Consider the following 21911-nt stretch of genomic DNA (forward strand, 5'->3'; position numbering starts at 1 on the left):
TTTTTTTTTTTTTTTTTTTGGTTCCAGGGATTGAACTCACGACCTTGCGCTTGCTAGGCAGGCGCTTATGCCACTAAGCTAAATCCCCATTCCCTACAGATATATATCACCATGCCTGAATAGGTTAGTTCTTTTAAACTTTATTTTATTTTATTTTTGGTACTGGGGATCGAACTCACGACCTCGCACTTGGCAGGCAAGCGCTTACACTGCTGAACTAATCCCAGCCCCAGGTTAGTTCTTTTATATTGGCCTTTGATTAGTCAGACTATATCTCAGAACTGAACTGACTATTCTTGTACTATAGGATAAGGTATCCGTGGCTGATTCTTTTTTCTAATAAAATTCAGCTTTGTATTTGAGACCTCTCAACCTTGGGCTTCTGGCCCGGTTACATTTATTGCTATGATAAAAGCATAGCTTTTAGGAGCTATTTAGTTATGATGTTAAAAGAATGAGTAGAGACTTTTTCCTCTGGTCAGAGTCTGATTGTTCCACTTAAACAATTACAAATGCTTTTTAATTGCAACCTGTTGTCTCTAGCCCAAAGATCTCATGTGAGGACAGGAGGACCTGCACTCTTGTGATGTCGAAACAGCATTTGGTTCTATAATCAGCAGAATACCTCATCATGTATTTGTCTTTTAAATCCCAGAGATAGCACTCAGGAATATCACTTTGAGTCTGTGAGAGCTCAGAGTATGCTCCCTTCCTTAGGAAAAATATTCCTAAGAATTTGAAGGGCAGCCTGGCGTGGTGGCTCACGCCTGTAATCCCAGCACTCGGGAGACTGAGGCAGGAGGATCATTGGGAGTTTGAGACCAGCCTAGGCTACAAAGTGAGCTCAAGGCCAGCCTGAACTGCACAGTGAGACCCTGTCTCAAAAACACCAAAAAAAAAAAAAAAAAAAAATTGAAGGACAGAAAGAGGTACTAAGGGAGTAAAGGAGTTAAACAAGGGTTAACATCTTTCTAGAAGAGAAAGATAGAGTAGATCTGGGAGTATGAATGAATTCTACAAAAAGACCTATGACCTATGATTTGCATGATGGTTGGTTGTGTTTTGAATTTAGAGTGAAGTTTGTTCTTTGCCTCCTTTTTCTGGTGAGTCCACATCCATGTGCTAATACCTACTGTAGCTAAATACTGAAGCTTTTTGTGACCAGAGCTGGTAAATTTGGCAGAAGATCTTAGTTCCCTCTGGCTCAGGAAGAGTTCTTGGTTCATCCCACCTGCACAGAAGCACTGTAGGGAAAATAAGTTAAGGGGAAATAGATTTCTATTGGCAGAACCCTAAGTAGGTCCTAGATTAGCATTTTAATCAGTCTCTCATTCTGTTCTGTAGGTTCTGTATGGAAGCAGGTAAGCAGTGGCTGCCTTTGGTGGGACTATTTCATGTTTAAAGAATGGGAGCTATTACCAGGTGCTGAGTCATCCTGGGTAGACTGCTCAGTAGTCAACAAAACTGGGCTGTGTGCATGCAGTAAAGGAAGATAGAGAATGGGAAATAAATTATTTATGTTGGTCGTGATCTGCCACTAAGCTCCAAAAGAGGGAGAAAGTTGATTGAATTGCTGACCAGAGATTGTTTTACTTCTGTGTAGAATGTGAGTCCATCCCCGGTTTCCCATTTACTTAGTGTCATGACATTTAATAAGATCAGCTGATAGTAGATTTTTATAATTTAAATTTAATTTTTTGTGACACTGGGTATTTAATTCACACTGAGCTACATTCGCAGCCCTTATTTTTATTTTATTTTAGTTTTTTGAGACAGGGTCTCATACAGATCAGGGAATTTTCAAAGTCATTATGTAGCCCAGGCTGGCCTTTAGCTCATGGCAGTCCACCTCCCTCCCTAATGCTGGGATCATAGGCGTGTGCCACCATGTCAGGTTTATTTTTTATTTTGAGACTGGGTCTTCCTAAGTTGCTAAGTTGCCTGAGCTGGGCATGAACTTCTATCCTGCCTCAGCCTCCTAGACTGCTGGGATTAGAGACATGAGCCAGCATGTCTGCTCTCTTTCTGCTTTTTTTTTTTTTTTTTAGACAAGATCTATGCTATATTGCCCACGCTGAACTTCAATTTGTGATCCTTTTGTGTCCCTATCTCAAAAAACCAAAACTAAAAAAAAAAAAGGAACAAAGGATAGTTTTCTTGTGTTTTTGTTCTTTCAATCAAAGATCAGCTGTTGTTTTTCCTTGTCATCTTTCGTAAATCACCTTTAATCTGGAGTACTTCTTCAGCTTTCCTGTGCTTCGAAACACTTTTTTTTAATAACTATATGTTAGTCAGGTTCGTCTGTTTATCTGTTCTCTCTTGCCTTCCTTCTCTGCCTTCCTTCTTTCTTTATTCCCTTCTCATGTTTTGTCTGATGATGTTCCCTCAAGATTAAGTTCAAATTATAGGTGTTTTGGAGCTGGGTATAGTGGCGCATGCCTGTAATCCCAGCACTCTGAGAAGCTGAGGCAGGAAGATCTCCATGAGTTCAAGGCCAACCTAAACTACACAGCAAGACCCTGTTTCAAAAACAAAACAAAACAAAAATTATAGGTATCTGGCATGAATCTATATATCACTACTGAAGTAGTGACCTCCAGGGATAAAATCTGTAAGTGTTGCTTGATAAAATCTGTAAGTGTTGCTCATTGATGATACTGAATATATCATCTAGTCAAGGTTTTTTTTAAAAAATCTTTTTGAGAGGGTCTCATTATGCAGTTCAGGCTGGCCTTGGGCTCACTTTGTAGCCTACTGGTCTCGAACTTGTAACAATCCCCCTGCCTCAGCCTCCTGAGTGCTGGGATTACAGGAGTGCACCACCATGCACAGCTAACCTAGTCAGGTGTTTATTTACTATGCAGATACCATTTCCCCCTTAGAACTAATAAGTTTTCTGCTGAGAAACACTCACAGACTATATTCATCCTTAAACTCTTCCTGTCACAGGATTATCCTACATTGATGAGACTTGTCTAAAAGAATTCCAGGTTGAAAAAAAAAAAAGAATTCCAGGTTACAGTGTTAGTGAATTTGGTATGGTTGTTTAAAATACTGGTTCTCCCTCTGACTGACATGTTTTCCTTTTGTGTTATTTTTTTTCTTTTTTCTCTTTGAAAAATGAATTTGAAAAAAAATGAAAAAAAAAATACTGGTTCTTAAAGGACTTGTTCTTAGAGGTGTATACAAACTGTCTTCCTAGCTTGCTTCTTAGTTTTTCCTCATAAAAAACACAATTATAGCAACTCACTCGAGATCCCTTCTGTCTCTTTTTCAGACAGAAACTTTCCTTTTCTCAATAAATATTTCTGCTCTTAAAAAAAAACCACAATTACATATCTTCAATGCCTATATTTTATGGCTTCGATGCTTTTTTAAAAAAATTATTGACTAAAAAGAGCTTTGAAAACTATAAAAATTTTGGCACAGTGAGGTTTTTCTAGAGCTTATTTATTTATTTTTTTAAATGTAGTGTTATGACCCAGTAGAATTTATTTTGTACTAAACCAAGAGCATAAATACTTCTCTTCTAAACCATGTGAAACTGATCCTACCCACTGCTTTTAAATTTCTCCTTCTTTTTTGGGGAGGGGTTGTGTGTGATGCTGGAATTCTAACCCAAGGCCTCATACCTATTAAGCAAGAGTTACAGCCCCAGCCCTTACCTTCCTTTTATTAAGTTGGATTTGGTTTTTCAACTTTATTCTCAAATAATTTTAAAAACTTGGTTGGACTCATTAAGAACTTCCACTTAGGCTATTTTTTGTTAGTTTGATTTTTTTGGAAATGCCCAGCTTTCCAGGAGTTTTAAGAGAGCAAAATTTAGAAAAATCTCTTCTACTATCACCCTTTTTTCCCTTCCTTATTTCTCTACATTTATTCCTTTTGCCTTTACTTTCATTTCTTTGAAGTATTTGATTAATATGCATGACTGACCCTCCTTAGGAAAGACAGAGAAAAAAGAAGTATTATTCTAGTTTCAGGTTCTTTGCTGTTACTGCTGTGGAGAATGGGTTCATAATATGACCATTGCTAATAAAGGCCTCATTATTGGCTGTGTTTCCTTTAGAGACTTTTGCCTGTGATTTGAAAATACAAAGAGAAAAAGAAAGAGATAAGTAGGAGAATAAATTGCAAAACTGCTAGAGAGGCAGAAAATAAAGGAGAATGAATAGAAAGTGACAGAAGTAAGAATTTGGGCTGGGAGTAGGGTGGACAGAGGTGAAACAGAAGGACCAAGAATACAAAGCTGGTAAAATAGGAAAATGGGAGTCATCTTTAACGTGCATGTTTACTCAGTCCAGTGTTGGGCTTTCCCCTTTTGAGTAGAGGAGGATAAGGTAAGGTGAATGAAGTTGTCCTGTCCTAGACTCCTGGACTCATCTACTCAGAACTGAAGGGCTCACCCTGTAATAAGGTGACTTGATAGACTAGTCCTGGTGGGTTAGGGTGGAAGAGGCTACTAAGTTAGTGGAGCTATTTTTAACCTCCTGTTTTAATCTCTTCATTGTTCAGGCTCCCATACTGGCTACATGAGAGCAGTCAAAATTAGCAGCTATTTAAAATGAAGTACCTCTTGTCTCCCCAGTCACTTCCAAAATAAACAGGGAATAATACTATTCATATTTTGTCTCACTTTACTCCGAAGGCTAGCAGTAGAGGAAGCATGGATTAGTATGTAGTGATTTCTAGACTCTGCCTTCTGGACAGATTCACTCTGATGCTCCCGCTGAGTGACAGGGCCATGTGGTAGGAGTGCAGCTGTAAGTGTATCATGGACAGATTTGGACTGAGTAAATATAGCAGGAGCAGGATGTCAGTGTGGGAGATGGATTGTTCTGGGAAAGGAAGTGTTGTCTTTCGTCTGAGAAACAATTTCCTGTACTTCTGGAGCTTTTGCTTTCTTTCCCCCGCCCCCCACAGGGCAGAACAGGAGTTGACAGGGGTTGGGTACACTCGCCAAATTCTATCTCTGGGTGCTTTCTTGTCCTATACTTAAGTTAGAAAGGGAAATTAGATCTATTTTAACCAGTTAGGAAATGGACTTGATAAATAATCAAATCCATGCCTCACATTTTGCTTTTTGAATTCTTAAAGCATCCACCTACTTAGAACCTCATTTTAAAACATAACTATTCTTTTGGTAAAATAGACAGGTTGAGAGGCAAAAGAGAATCAACTCTGTTGAAATTCAGACACGAGGCACCAGCTGGCAGGAAACAGCTGGGATGTTTCTGGGAGCCAGACTCTTCCATCCCAGAAGTTAACTCTTCAAACTCTCAATTATCTGAGCTACTTTAGATGGCTGCCTGCCTACCAGCATTCTGTATAAAGATTAACTATAATCAGCACAGTGGGAGGCTGAGGCAGGTAAAGCGCAAGTTTGAGTCCATCCTGGACAATTTAAGTCTTAGTTTTTTAACTTTTGATTTTATTGGTACATTTTAGATGTACATAATGATAATATTCATCATAAGGAGTCTGTCTGTACCTATACATAATATATCCCCTTTTTTTTTGAGACAGAGTCTCACTGTGCAGTTCAGGCTGGCCTTGAACTCACATTGGTTGGGATTACAGTCATGGGCCACCACGCATGGCAAAAATATGTTAAATAGCCCTTTATTTTGTTTATTTATTTTTGGTACAAGGGATTGAACTCATAACCTTGTGTTTGCCAAGCAGGTGCTTAAGCCGCTGAGCTAAACCCCCCGGCCCACCCTTTGTTTTAGAATAGATTCAGGTTTATAGAAAAATTGTACAGAAGTTTCTATATACCTCACACATAGTTTTCTACGTATATTATTAGCATCTTACACTAATATGATCTGTTTGTCACACTTAAACAATATTTATACATTATTAACTAAATTATATACCTCATTCATATTTCTTTCATTTTAATCTAATGGGCTATTTCTGTTCCAGATTTTTTTTTTTTTTTTTAATCAGTACCAGGGTTCAAACTCATGACTGCGCACTTGCAAGGCAGGTGTTTATGCCACTGAGCTAAATCCCCAGCCCAAATATCTTTCCAGCATCCTGTTTCTTTCTTTGTTTCTTTTTTTTTTTTTTTTGCCAGGGATCGAACTCATGATCTCACACTTGCCAGGCAGGAGTTTATGCCACTGAGCTAAATCCCCAGCTGCTCTGTTCAAGATTTCCATATTACATTTAGTTGTCTTCTTAGGCTCCTCTTGGCTGAATGTTTGCATATACTGAGTGTGTGTGTGTATGTGTTTTATTTTAGTTTTTAATTCTATGAGGGGTTGAATTATATGCTAGACCAACATTGTACCACTGAACTATACCTTTAGACCTTTTTATTTTGATACAGGGTCTCACTAAATTGCCCTAGAATAAGCTGAGAATGGTGGCACAAACCTATAATCCCAGTGCTCAGGAGGCTGAGGCAAGAGGATTACCTCCTGTTTCAGGCCAGCTTGGGCTACCTAATAAGTTCAAAGCGAGCCTGAGTTCCATAGTGAGACCCTGTATCCAAAATAAAATTAAAAATAATATAAAATTTAAAAAATGTTGCCCTGGGCTGGCTTCTGATTTGCAATTCTTTTACTTCAGTTTCCCAAGGAGCTGAGACTGTAGGCATGTGCCACCACTCCCAGCTAAATTGTAGAATTAAAGGTTTTCGTTTCTCATGTCTAGGCATTGAACCTGGATCCTGGCTTATGCTAGACATGCTATCCCATGTGCTTGCCTATGTTTTTCTCATTTAAGTTTCACAGTATCTGCAAAATGAATTGTATCTTATTCAGTGTCCCAGTGTTACAGATAAAACTTAGGCTCCAGTGAGGTAGAGTAATATGTTCAGTAAAATTTCCTATTACAGTGTGGTTATATTTGGAGAAAAGGTGATAAAGTTATTTATTTGATTTTTATGGGAATGAAGGCAGAATTGGAGCTACCTCTGAAAGGGTCATTTGCAGATGAAGAAACAGATGGTAAATGCAGCTTGTTCCTGGATGCTTCTGTCTTCCTGGACATAAATTAGCACTATTATTCAATCACAGTCCTATGGGGAAGATCCTTTTTCTTCATGCCTCTGCTGTGTCTAACCAAAGAACCGATCACAGAGAATCCCAGGCCAGTTGTCCAGTCGACCTTGTTGTCTGGTAGCAGACTTCAGGGTGCCTTCTGTCCCTGCTGCTGAACTTCGGATTCAATAGGAAAGACCGCTGCGAATGTCACATATACATTAACGCAATCAGGCTCTTCCACACATGTGGGAATAAGGCACATGCTGTTTTTAGTCCCAGTGTCTAGTTGGGCAGTCTGAATTTCTGACTTGGGATTGGGAGATTCAAAGAACTGCAAAGCTGAGAGATAATAGAAAAGTTAAAATTCCAACAAGACTTGGCATTATTGGCTCTGAATGCCTTATCCAGGGGGACAAGCAGAGAGAAGAGGAGGTAAAGTGATATGTTGCTGATAATCATACATACTATTAAAAGATCATTTCAGAGCCAAGCATGGTAGTTTGTGACTATAATCACACTACTATGAGAGGCCAAGTCAGGATGATTGCCAAATTCAAGCCCAGCCCAGGTAATATACTGATTTAGTGAGACTTTCAGTTTAAAAGTAAAATAAAAAAAGAGGTGGAAATGTAATTCAGTGCAAAGGCTCTGTGTTCAGTCTCCACTAATACCAAAAAAAAAAAAAAATCATCCCAGGGTGATAGAAATTCTGGTGCAAACTGTCAATTTTAATGGGGAGAGTAGTACATCGTATCTAGGGAAGTAGTCATAAAGACTGTATATGGATTTTAAAAGGAATTTTTGCAGTGCTCTAATTTAAGCTGATAGAGGATAAGCAATTTATTGTCCTCAACAGCTACTTTTTGTCAGAGTATGCTTTTTAATTGAGAAAATAGATAAATCTTAGTTAATGCTTATATAAAACTATGCACATAGATGCAGGTTTGGGACTCACTGGTAGGTAAGTAACTGTTGCCCTCTTTGGTTAACACTGAAGCCAAGAAAGGCCTGACTTGTTTTCTTGTCCAAAAGGAAACTGTAGAAATAGCAGCTAGTAACCCGTTGAGGAAGAGCTTAGGAAGTTTGCATATGTTGTTTGTCTTCATGGCATCATGGAGTGGGACAAGAAGGAAGTATAAACCAGCAATGATAGGGGAGTCTGGAAGGGCATGGTTGACTATGGCTTTCTGCTAGGAAATTACTGATGGGAACAGAATAACAGCAGTTATTACACACCACAGAATGGATTTAAATCTCTGAAAATGTTTTGCCATTGAATTTGAAGGAGAAGATCGAAGACAAATGATAGTATAAAGAATGTATATTCCAAGTGCTTCTACCAGAAAGATCTTGTTGTTAGGTGAGATTTAAGCTGTTGTTAGGTAGGAGGAACACCTGGAAAGAATCTTTTGTTCAGAATGCAAGATAGTAGGCAGTGAAGTACCTGTGTCTCCAGAGAACTCTGAATTGAGATGTGATGGGGCAGGGTTCCTTACTGTGTTTTATGTAATGTGAAATCTTTGTAAGGGCTCCAACGAATGTATAGCATGCTGAAGAAGCTCAGGTTCAGTAAACCCCCACTGAGAGTACAGATGGAGACAGCCAATGGGCATCCTTTAGGGCAACTGACTTGGTGAATGGTAATAGTATATCACACTTTTGCAAGAATCAAAGCGACCATTTGCACCATAGACTGAGGTGGCTACAAAAAATAGAGGAGACATTAGGCTTTAATTAGAACTCTGACATGGTTTCCCAAAAGGGAATCTCAAATTCTGTTAAAGTGCTTTAGAAAAATAAAGTCAAAGTAGAGATAAAAGCATCTTTAGTTTTCAAAAGTTTTTAAAAGAAAATACAATAGTTAAGATAGTTATACTACTGATGTTTCTGAAGTTCATTGAAGAGAAAGATTTGCACTGGTACTGTTGAGACAATTGAATGCAGATGTCTTGTACAGTGGGTGACTTACTTGGGGATGGCAGTGTGCAATGTATGTACTGTTGTGGTCCCCTGATTATTGTGTTTTGAAATTTTGGTTTTTTTTCTCTTTGAAATAAAATGGATTTGAAAAAAAATGTGAAATTTATGTAAAATAAACATTTTAAAGTGAACAATTTAGTGGCATTTAGTTCATTTACAATATTGTGCTATTACCACCTCTGCCAACCAAATGGTTCTTTTTGGCAGCTGACCCATTTTACATTCCCACCAGCAATGCACAGGTGTTTCAATTTCTTCACATATTTCCAAACATTTTCCTTACTTTAAAAGGATTCTCGTACTCATTAAGCAGTCATTTCATTTCTCTGCTCCCAACCTCTCTGGTAACTACCAATCTGCATTTCTATCCTTGTGGACGTACCTGTTCTGGATATTTCACATAAAGGGAATCGTATGTTATCTGACTTTTTGTGTGATTGTATTGTAATTTGTTTATCCATTCATCCACTGATGGGCATTAGTACTGGTTTTCCCTATTGGTTTTTGTGAATAGTGTTGCTAGAAGTGTGTGTGTCCATGTGTTTCAGTTGTTGTTTTCTGTTATTTTGGAAATGAACTGCTGGGTCGTATGGTAATTCTATGTTTAACTTTTCAAGGAACTGCCAAATGGTTCTTTTTGGGAGCTGACCCATTTTACATTCCCACAAGCAATGTTCAGGTGTTTCAATTTCTTCACATCTTCATCAAAACTAGTTTTCTGGTCTTTTATTTATTATTATAGCTTTAAGCAAAATTTTTTTCCCCAGTACTGGGGTTGAACCTAGGGCCTTGTGCAAGCCAGGCTAGTACTTTACCACTGAACTACACACATCTTCAGGCCTTTTTATTTTGAGACAGGATCATGCAGGCTTTGAGCTTGTGATCCTCCTGCCTGCCAAGTAGTTGAGGTTATAGTTGTGTGCCATCTATCTGGCTATAGCTTCAAAACATTTTCAAAGTAGTACGCCATGGCATATGCTTGTATCATTAGTTCACAGGAAACTGAGCTAAGAGAATCATGAGTTAAAGGCCAGCCTGGGCTACATAGCAAGTTCAAGACTGCCATGCATTGCATAGTGAGACTCTGTCTGCATCAAAAAAGCAAAAATTTTTGAAACAGTATAGAACTTTGATAGTAGAGCTCCTTCTAGTTCTTATGGCTGTCCTGGAATGCTGTTTTCCTAATGATACTTGTAAGCTAAATAAAGTATTGAGGTTTTAGCTTTTGTGCTAAAGAATGACTTTCTTCCAAAATCATGTCATGTATCAAACATAATGATCATGGCTTAGACTTGATGTCTACACAGGGTTAAAATTTGACTGGCCAAATATAAGAGTTTTAGTCACATTTCGGATCTTGGGAGTAGATGGTATTTCTGGTTTTGTCTGCTGGAATTCTGGACCAAGCAAAGTACAGGGTCTTGCTGATTTTCCAGGAGACTCAGTTTGCTTACAAATTGTGTTTATCTGTCTGCTTGCCGAATAACCTTCTGAACCAATGAGAGATTAACTCTCATTCCTGTTGAGTGTCTAGATATATAAATTGATCTCAGTCATTACTGCACTACTTCCCCTACCCACAGTGCTGGGATTATTAAACCTAGGGTCTTACATATGGACATACTCTACCACTGAACTACATCTCCAGCTCCTTCATTCTTTTTTTAGTCCATTAATTGTACCTTATTGTATCTATGTGCTTTATGATTTTTGTAATAGTAGTTACTACTGCAAACATGTATTAATAAAAATAAATAATAGTGGTCACTATGATCAGTATTTTAGTGTGTCTTCTCTAAATTTATTTTTCTTTTGTGAAAATTATCTTTTTCTTGTGAAATGAGAAAGCTGATGCAGGAACCCAGGACACGGAAACTTCTAACTTTCAATTTCCTGTAGTTGTCTAGCTTGCCTTGAATGTTGTCTCCTGTATATGTAGAGGGGTGGTTTTTCTAACTTATTGAAAATTATTTTTGCTACTTAATGTTGGCTTTTTTTTTCCTTAAAAAGATTGTAAATTAGAATACATTTTAGTATTTATTGATTCTCTTGGTTTCTTTTTAAAAATACGTTAAAGCCAGTTTCAAAGTAAACACAAAATTATGGTTCATATTCTCCTTCATCCACCAATACATATTGCTTGTGGGTTTGCAAATGCATGGTAACTATTTGATCAAAGTCAGGCTTCGAATAAGGCTTGTAGTCAGGTGTAGTGAATGACAGGTATGTTTGGATTTGATCAGAGAGAATTGGGGATGTAAAAGCATGAGTTTTTGAGGTTTTGTTTTGTTTTATCTTTTTCCTCCTGTAATGTACTGTGGTCTGTAATAGGTTGATTAAACCACTCCTCACATTCACTGTTTTCAAAGCTTATCAGGATGACTTTGATTTAGTTATTTGGAACCAAAAAAGCAGTTTGTGGAGACTGGTCTAGAGCTACGTAGCAGTAATATATCAGAGATCAGACTTAGGTCCCAGTGGGATTATTCTTCAGGATTTATTTGCCTGGAAGTACACACAGGAACCAAATGGTATGGTTGGAAAGCTTTGCTGGAATGCAAATTGGGCACATTTTGTTGGGACCTGTAGGGGATTTTCACTGCTTCATAATTTTTCAAAGGTTTGTTATCCATCAGACAGACTCTGCCTCTTCTTTAAATCTTTAAATCCCCCTTCTTTTTCCTGTTGTAAAGGTCAGATTTTTTTTGACAACTGTGTGCAGGAACAAGATTTGCTAAATCCCTTCATTTTTATTCATACAAATATCGGAATTCAGTGAGCATCAGTTATCCCAGCACTTAGAGGTAAGGAAAACTCGGGGAGAATCTTTGTGAATCTGAGCTTAGTGCTTAGCATATATCTCTGGGGATAAATTTGCTGCTTCAACTTTAACCCTTGACTGCTTTAATAAGGGATAACACCCTCACAATGGCTTCCTTGTACATGAAACCTACCTGTAAGTAACCCTATGTCTATGGCTGCAGAGTAGATAAAATAGGTATACACAATAGGAGGGGACTGTGCTGACTTTTCTGATGGGACTTTTTTTGACTATGACAATCCTTAATAAGTGCTGGAAGAGGTATACAGTGCATTTCCTCCAATGAAGTTCTTCTTTAGGTTTATTTAACTTTTAGTGGTATCTAAAGCAGAGTGGTATTAAAGTGGTATTAAAAGTAGACTACTTTTAATTTGAAATTGATTCTTTCTTACCAGATATAGCTGAATTCAGGATATTGTCACCTGATACAGTTCCCCAACAAACTTGGTTAGTTTGATATCATATTATCTATTGTTGTGTACAAATTACCTAAAAATGTGGCAGCTTTTCTTTTTTAAAGATGGTCAAAAATCTAGGAATTGCTTAGAACCTCTTAAGATACTAACTAGGGTTGCAATCATTTGAAAATATGCGTGGGCTGGCCAGAGTTCCTCACAGTGAGAGCCTCTCAGTAGGGTTGTTCACAACATGGAAGCTGGCTTTACCTTAGTCAAATGACCTAAGAAGCAAAGAGAAGACAGACTTTGTTTTATTTTTATTTTTGTCATTATTGTTTTTTGCAGTGCTAAGAATTGAACCTAGGGCCTTACACGTGCTAAGCACATGTTCTGCCACTGAACTGCACACCCTGCAGAGAGGCCACCCTTTCTTGCCTGATTGAATCTTAGAAGTAACATACCATCCCTCTGCCCTTCTGTACCAGCCCTGATACCATCTGTGAGGGGATTATACAAAGTCACTGGCAGTCATCTTTGAGGCTGACCTTGTAAGTTAAATGAGAAATTTCAAATGCTCACTGGAATATACATACGGATTTTTTTCTTATCTAAAAATTCTTTCTCCTACTTTAGCCATGTCTCCCAACTTCTTTCCCAATTTTCATGTCACTGGAATTATCCAAGGTTTATGTACATAGCAAATATGTTTGTGAAAACTGCTTCAACATGTCAGTCTCTTCTCTTTTCTCCCTTACTGTCTCAGCCAGAAAAAAAAAAACTCCTTTCTAAAAAAATAACCCTAGTAAGCATGAGTCATCCATCTCCTCCTTTCCCTCTTTGTTTGAGGGACCCATGGAAACTTGTGAAAGTAGCCATCTGCTCATGAGAACCCTTCAGTTGAAGTCAGATAATCCTTTGCATTAGTTCAAACCATTTACCATTTATCTCCTAAAAATATTTTGGTCTTTTTGAGACAGGGTCTTACTATGCAGTTCTTACTATGCAGTTCAGGCTGACCTTGAGCTCACTTTGTATCCTAGACTGATCTTGAACTTGTAACAATCTTCCTGCCTTAGCCTCCTGAGTGCTGGGATTATAGGAGTGCACTACCACGCCTGGCTCATCCTTTTGGTACGGTACCACGCCATGAACAGACTGATCATGTGAAAGGGAAACCAGTGGCTTAGCAGTTGTCATGTTGCTTACCATTGACAAAAGTCCTCTTTGACCCCTGTCACAGGTTTCCATAACCAGTCTCTCTGCAGAGAGTTAGAGACCCAAGTTGCTAGGATGATTTTTAAGGTTCTGGTTTCTAGTATTCTCCTCTTTGAACTTTTGTTTTCCTCTTTATAATATGAAAATTGAGTGAAATGATCTCAAAGTTCCTGAAGTCCTAGGGTTTTTTGCAGCCGTTACCTTCTCATACAAGTTTGGAATTCTTACAGAAGAATTCTGTTCCCTATGAATGGCATTATAATTTACTGCTTGTAATGAAAATTTTGATGTTGGAATATTATAGAGTAAAATTTAAAGAAAAGAAAATATTAGCCAGGCATGCCTTTAATTCCAGCACGTGGGAGGCTGAGGCAGGAGGATTGTTACAAGTTCAAGAGCAGCCAAGGCTACAAAGTGAGCTCAAGTCCAGCCTGAACTGCTTAGCGAGATCCTGTCTCAAAAAGAAGAAGAAGAAGAAGAAGAAGAAGAAGAAGAAGAAGAAGAAGAAGAAGAGAAAATATGTAGTCTTTGCTTCTGTGCATTTTGAGCTAGTCTGACTTTCAATTTCCCTTTGTCATTCTGCTATTCAGGTAAGCCAATTTTAATAAACCCTGCTTCAAACGCTAATGTTCATTTAGTTTCAAATGAATAATTCCAAGATCTTTGTTTGTTCAAAATTTCAATAGTTCTTGAAAATTGATTAATTTTACATAAATGTCAAGTGATTCACTTCTATTTTGATTTAATTTTTGTACTCATGAAAATACCTTAGTTAAGGGGCTGGGGATTTAGCTCAGCGGCATAAGCACCTGCCTTGCAAGCAGGGAGTTGTTGGTTCGATCCCTGGTACCGATAAAAAGGAAAAAGACAAAAAAAAAAAAAAAAAAAGAAAGAAAATACCTTAGTTAAAAGTCAATCAGTCAATCAATCTTAGTTTATATGTATCAGTTTAGCTGAAGAGGCAATGGGTGTACCAGGTAAGCCTTTACAATAGTCCTGCAAGGTGAGGTGTGAAATAGCAGTTCCAGTATCTACCTGCTCTGGCATCCTGCTCCCAGATGGCACCTGCTTCAATCTTATTGATAGATTGTTTTGAAATTTCCTTGTATTTCATTGACAAGCTTGTATTTTATAAAGTATCTGTTTTGTCTGTTAATGTTTGGTTGTTTTTTTTTTTTTTTTGGAACTGGGGATCAAAGTCATGACCTTGTGTTTACCAGGCAGGTACTTGTGCCACTGAGCTAACTCCTGGCCCTGTCTGTTAATATTTATAAGAATCAAATTATCTCAACACTTGAAGATCTTAAAGAAATCTACACTTAATCAATTTCAGGGGCCTGAAACTTAATTTAGATGAGAATAGGAAATAGCATTGATGTGGCAAACTGGAGGGCTGCCCCCATAAGAATACATAAGTAGGGGCAGGGGACTTAGTTCAGCGGCATAAGTGCCTGCCTAGCAAGCACAAGGTCATGAGTGCAATGTCCGGTACCAAAAAAAAAGGGTCTCACATAATATGTAGTTTAGGCTGGTCTTGAACTCACAAAATCTGGAATACTCTGAAATCTAGAACTTTTTGAGGAACATGATGCACAAAGAGAAAATTCCATACCTGACTTTGTGGCATAGATCGCAGTCATTTAAAATGTATAAAATTATCTTCAGTTTATGTGTATAAGGTATACATGAGACTAATGAATTTTGTATTTAGACTTGGGACCCACTGCCTGGGTATTTTATTACATATATGCAAATATCACAAAAACCCCTCAAAATCAAATACTTCCAAGTGTTTTGGAAAAGAGATGTTTAACTTATGGTAACATTAGTTCCAAAATATGGTTTCAGTTGTTCACAGTGAACTCATTTATTGCTATAAATGATAAAATATAGCATACACCAAACAAACATTCCTGTACCCTAAGTTTTAGGCTGACCTTCAGTTGGTGATTACTGAGTCTATTCTAGCCAGTTTTTCTTACAGAAGAAGCAAGCAAAGTGCAGAGAGATCATGATTTGAACAAAATCACATAGCTCATTAGCAGGGAAAACTAGAACTTAGCTTTCTTAAGTCTGTATCCACTGGGGCTTCTTATGAGAAAATTACCCAGCTGGCTTAAGTTAGAAAAGTGATTGTGTTTTGCCTAGCGGTTTCCTTCTGTCTCCTAATCTTAACTATTTGTTTTTAGAACACTGACTACAGATTTGATTTCTCCTCTTCTGTAAGGTGATAACAGATTCAACTTTAAAGTCTGGTAGAAATCCAGGCCTAGGGATGGTTATATTTTTCTGGACTTAGGCAAGAAATAAGCATAAAACTTAAGCTGAGAAAGGGTTGGAAAATTGAGCCTGTTGGCTCTGTTAGTTGCTAAGTAAGATTTCACTGCCACTAAAAATTACTTCTGTGTGTGGACTTTAACTTTCATTTTTAAAATTTAACTCTTTTCTCCAAGCCTAAAGTGCTAAGTGAGCAGCAGAGTATACAAGTATGCCAACTGGGGTTGCTAGGTAGCTGGGATGAAGCCTTGATGCTTTTGTTCTGTAGCTGTTAACAAGTTGCTCTCAGGTCAAATAGGAAAATAAAGATTTGGGCATACTCATTTTATACACATTTTATTTTCATGCTTAAGTTAAAATACTAATAAACCAGAGCTGACTCTTCTTTGTTTTTTGTTTGTTTTTTTGAGACAAGCGCTTACGGTGGTTTAGGTTGGTCACCATGTAGTTCAAGCTGGCCTCAAACTCACAGTGCTCCTCCTGTGCTGGCCTCTTGAGTGCTGAGATTATAGGTATAGGATGCCATGCACAGGCAGGGGTTTTTTTTTGGTTTTTTTTTTTTAAGAGAACTACTTCTGTACTAGCAAAGATTCATATAGCAAACATTAGTTGAGGGAAGATTTATTTTTAAAAAATACCATAAGAAGCCAGACATGGTGGCACACACCTGTAATCCCAGCACTCAGGAGACGGAGGCAGGAGGATTGCCATGAGTTCAAGGCTAGCCTGGGCTACAAAGGGAAGCCCTGTCTCTTTCCTTTTTTTTTTTTTTTTTTTTTGTGGAACCAGGGATTGAACTCACAACCTTGCAATCCCCAGTCTGAACCCCTGTCTCAAAAAAAAAAAAAAAAAAAAAAATCAAAATACCAAAAGAAAGTAGAATGATTGTTGCAAATAGATTTGAATAGTTTGTCTCCCCCCTGCCCCCCCACTGGGGATTAAACTCACAACCTTGTGCTTGCCAGGCAAGTACTTATGTCACTGAGCTGCTAAATCCCCAGCCCTAGCTTGTCTTTTTTTTTCTTCTTCAAACCTTCCTCCTCTTCCTACTCCTATTTATTCCTGTTTTCCCCTTCAGACCGTGAAAGGTAGAAGGAAAAGAAATTACCTTACTACCTTACTGAATTCCTTTGAGTAGAATTTGAGTTGTGTTATGAGACATGTCTCACTATGTAGTTCAAACTGGCCTTGAACTCACTATGTCGCCCAGACTGGTCTTGAATTTTCAGCAATCCTCCTGCTTTAGCCTGCTGAGTGCTGGGATTATAGGCATGCTCCACCACACCTGGCCAACAAATTTGAGTCCTTACTTACTAATTCTTTTAAAGCATACAATGTTTCCCTAAGAAAAATCCTCAAATTTAGAAAACCTGTTACTCATCAAATGGCATAGAAGTTATGGTTCTCTTTTTCCTCAGAGATGTCAAGAGTTTTTAGAGCAAATGTATTTTGAAACTGATACAGATACTGGGAATGAGTGAGTTGAAACCAGTAGTTTAAGAAATATAATCTTGGGAGCTGGGGACATAGCTCAGCAGTATAAGTGCCTGCCTGGCAAGTGCAAGGTCCTGAGTTCAATTCCCGGTACCTAAAAACAATAAACAAACAAACAAAATATATACAGATAGGTATATGGATATATATTCTAGATGTTGACTACTAAAGGCCTTGCCCTTATCTATGTTTAAGAGAATGTTCTAGATAGATTATTAGGTAAGATTCCACACCTGAGTCTTGAGTCTTGTGTTTAAGAAATGAAATAGTTAATGCTATTATTTAAAATTAATAGTAGGTTTATTTCTATTTTATTCATAGATCTAGTCACATAATTTAGCATCATATTATATAATAGCATCAATTCTGTGTTTAGGAAAGCTTTTCTTTTACTTAAAATAGATATTGCTTGGAGGTTAGGACTATGACTTCTAACATTTTTCAGGGCTTACTTAATAAATAGTGACTTGTAACTCAAAAAACTTAGTCTCGGGGCTGGGGATTTAGCTCAGCGGCATAAGCACCTGCCTTGAAAGCAGGCAGTCGTGAGTTCGATCCCTGGTACCGGTAAAAATGAAAAAGCCAAAAAAAAAAAAAAAAACTTAGTCTCCCCATATTTAAAGGCCCAATCCAAAAGTGGACATCTGAGATGAATACACACTTCTTTGATGAAGAAATACAACAGCAAATAAATAACATGAAAAAATGTTCAACATCACAGGTCATTTGAGAAATGCAAATTAAAACAACACTGACATTCCACCTCACCCTGGAAAGAATGGCTCCTATCAAGAAATCAACCAGTAATAAATACTGGAGGGGCTATGGGGAAAAGAAACCCTCTCCACTGTTGGTGGAAACGCAAACTGGTGCAACCACTGTAGAAATCAGTGTGGAAACTCCTCATAAAACTAGCATTGGAGGGGGCTGGGGATTTAGCTCAGCAGCATAAGCACCTGCCTTGCAAGCAGGTGGTCGTGAGTTCGATCCCTGGTACCGATAAAAATGAAAAAGACAAAAAAAAAAAAAAAACCTAGCATTGGAGGTTGCATTCAATCTAGCTATTCCTCTTCTGGGAATCTTCCCAAAAGAATTAAAAACATTCTATTACTGCGATATATGTGCCCCCATGTTTACAGCTGCATAGTTTCTAACAGGCAGATTTTGGAAACAACCTAAAGACCCATTCACTGAGAAATGGATAAAAAAGAGGTGGTGTTTTTATGTAATACTACTCAGCCACAAAGAAAGGTAAACTGGAGGCTTAGAGGTAAATGGATACAACTTGAGATCGGACCCATAAATGAAATAAAGCAGACCCACATGTGTAAACATCGTATTGTTTCACTAGTGTGAGAAGCTGGTAGAAAAATATATATAAATATGTATATAAAAATAGTTAAGATAGTTATATTACTGATTTCTCTGAGTTAATTGAAGAGAAAGATTTGAGTTGGTGGTGTTTAGACAATTGACTGCCATGATTTGGAGATGGTAGTGTGCAGTATATATACCGTTGTTGTCCCCTGACTGAAGTGTTTTGAAATGTTTTTTCTTTTTTTCTCTTTGAAATAAAATGGATTTGAGAAAAAAATACTGACTTGTGTTTTTCATAGGCATTTTGTTAAATAAGACTTTCTTGGTTCTTTTCTTTTCTTTTTTTTTTTTTTTTTTTTTTGTCTTTTTCATTTTTATCGGTACCGGGGATCGAACTCACGACTGCCTGCTTGCAAGGCAGGTGCTTATGCCGCTGAGCTAAATCCCCAGCCCCTGGTTCTTTTCAATATAGGTGGTAATATTATGTATCAGGAATTTTGTGCATGTCATTTCATTTTATTTCATCCTTCCAAGGATATTTCAGGATATTATCTGCCTTTTCTAGAAGAGGAAACAGGTGCCAGAAGGTGAAGAATTTCTCTAAGATCACATATTTAGTGTTTTAGTCACTTTCTCATCTCTGGTACACAATACTTGACATTCATAACTTAAAGGACTTTTTTGTGTGGAGAGTACTGAGGATCAAACTCATGACTTTTTCAGGCCGGCACTTTTGCCACTGAGCTAAATCCCTAGCCCAAGGACGTAATTTTGTTTTATGATTTTAGTCCATAGATGGTTGGCCTTCAGGTAGGAATGCATGGTGGAAGGGATGGCCAAGAGAAGCACTTGCATCCCTGTGGCCAGGAAGCAGAGAGAGAAGGGAGAGCCAGAGGGTGAATTATTTGGTATGTGAATTATATCACAATAAATAATGTTACTAATCAAAAAAAATGCCATATCAAAAAGAAAAATAATTATGCCAATCTATCATCTTTTAGCATTTGAACTAAGAACTTTTGAAAGTGGCACTTAAGATCTGAGATCATCCCAAAATAATGAATTTTGAAGTATTTAATGATGTTTCTGAAGAGTTCTTATAATTAATCTACTAAATAACCATTTGTGGAGTTATATAGACAGTAATTTTGGAAGCAATGAAATTAAGTTATTCTAAAACAGTCTCAACTGGGTAATGTTGCCTCCCAATATCTTGTAACATCTGGAGACAATATATATTGATTGTCCCATCAGGGAGAGACGTGTTACTGGCATCTGGTGAGAGGCTGGGAGAAGGAACACTGATCATTATCCCACGATACATAGGACAGTGCTACAACAAAGAATAATCTGGCCCAAATTGTCACAGTGCCAAGCTTGAGAGAGCCTGACGTAAAATTTATGCCAGTGTTTTCTCCTAAACTTTTATATTTCAATCTTTTTTTCAATTTTGAGTCAATTTTGGTATTTAATGAGAGGAAGGAGATCTACGTTTGTTTATTCTTTGCATGTGGTGTCACAGTATCCTTTGATGAAAAGACTTCCTTTTTTCCCCATTGAATGATACTAGATGATCTAGCAGGAAATTGTTTTAATATCTATACAGATTTCTCCTACAAAAACCTTACATAGCCTCCCTGAGGTCTTCGAAAATCTAGACGACTGTATAGCTTGAGCTACTATAGCTGAGGAGTAGTAACTCAGGGTGTTTTTGTATGATGTTGTTATACCTGAATGAGAATAGGTTAAGGGTTAGGGTGTTTCTAAACCTTCTTATATCCTATACTCAGGCAGTTCACACCAGACAGCATCAGGGTTTCCCAGACATTAAAATTGTGAAAGACCCTGGTTGACATTTCATCCAGCTCAGTACCAAGTACTCTTTTTCAGTTGTTTTTTTTTTGTCTTTTTCGTTTTTATCGGTACCAGGGATCGAACTCATGACTGTCTGCTTGCAAGGCAGGCGCTTACGCCGCTGAGCTAAATCCCCAGCCCCTTCAGTTGGGTTTTTGTCATTACTGTTTTCTGGTTCTTTGAAACAGGGTCTTGCTATGTAGTTAAGGCTGGTCTTGAACTAACTGTAGAGCCCAGACTGGCCTTGAATTTATGATGATCCTCTTGCCTCAGCCTCCTGAATGCTGGGATTACATATTAACCACTATTCCCAGCTTACTGAGTTCAGTGGTATCTTGATATGCTTGGCTTTTGGTTGTAACCAGAATTCATAGAATGAATTAGTTCATGTACAAAGGTACCACTGTACTGTCAATTCTCTCTAATATTATTGTCATTTTATGATCCTTTTTTTTTTTTTTTCTTGAGACAGGGTCTCACTTTGTAGTTCGGGCTGGCCTAGAACTCTAGGGACTCCTCCTGCCACAGACTCCCAAGCACTGGGATGATAGATGTGTGCTACCACGCCTGGCTTATGACACATTTTAATATGCAAAAAAATACCCATTTCAATACTTAGCCTTTTAAATTTTGTTTAGCTACTTTTTTTTTTTTTTTTTTAATCGGTACCAGGAATCAAACTCCTGACTCCACTGAACTAAACCCCCAGCCCTTAAAGATCTTTATCTCATTGATTTTTTTTTTTTTTTTGTACCAGAGATTGAACTCACTTACACTGCTGAGCTAAACCCCCAGCCCCTGTTTAGCTACTCTTATCTGAGTGCTTTATGTACATTATAGAATCCTCAAATAAACCTAACAGGTGGGGTTGGGGTTTTTTCCTTCTTTTCTCAGATGTAGAAACTCAGGCTTAAGGGTTTATTTGCTATGGTTGCACCAGAACAGAAATTTGAATCAAGGTCTTTTTATGCCAAAGCCACCCCTGCCTCTTTTTTTTCTTTGATATCTGGGATTCAACTCACAACCTTGCACTTGCCAAGCTGGCATTTATACCACTGAGCTAAATCCCCGACCCAGCCACCCCATTTAGACAGCACACAATGAAATCTCCCTCTTCACATGTAATAAATTCTTCTAATAGGAATAAAATACAGTAAATCCTTGGTTTGCAAGCATAATTTATTTTGGAAACATGCAATCCAAAGCATTTATATATCAAAACAAATTTACCCATAAGAAATATTGGAAATTCAGATAATTTGTTCTACAACCCAAAAATAATTATACAAAATGATTACAATACCATAACATAATACAAAATAATAAAATACAAAATATAAAGGAAAATAAGTTAACATGCACTTTTGAAAACAATGACTGTTGTGAGGGAGATGAGAAAGGAAGATTATTTTGTAGGACAACTTTCACTATCAGTAATGGAATCACTGCTCTCTTGGCCCAATGGAATCTCTTTCTTCTCATGCAGCTTGAAGGAGGAGCCTACCCAGTGAAACTTGCTTTGCCTTCTTTTGAGGATTTAGCCAAAATGTGAGATTGCAT

General features: G+C 37.7%; 1 protein-coding gene across 15 annotated transcripts in view; it reads left to right on the forward strand.

Moving 5' to 3' along the window:
• The window catches only part of Gbf1 (golgi brefeldin A resistant guanine nucleotide exchange factor 1), a 123818-nt gene that overhangs the window by 28812 nt on the left and 73095 nt on the right, over nt 1–21911 (forward strand). The window contains exon 3 of one of the 15 annotated variants that reach the window (XM_013158251.3): nt 13765–13999. The exons of the other annotated variants lie outside the window; for them this stretch is intronic. The gene's annotated coding sequence lies outside the window, so the exon portion shown is untranslated. The remainder of the gene's footprint in view (nt 1–13764; nt 14000–21911) is intronic. 15 annotated transcript variants of the gene reach the window in all.

This window comes from Cavia porcellus, unplaced genomic scaffold (assembly GCF_034190915.1).
Source record: "Cavia porcellus strain 051 isolate PalLab524CR breed Dunkin Hartley unplaced genomic scaffold, mCavPor4.1 scaffold_2, whole genome shotgun sequence".
NCBI classification, from domain to species: Eukaryota; Metazoa; Chordata; class Mammalia; order Rodentia; family Caviidae; genus Cavia; species Cavia porcellus.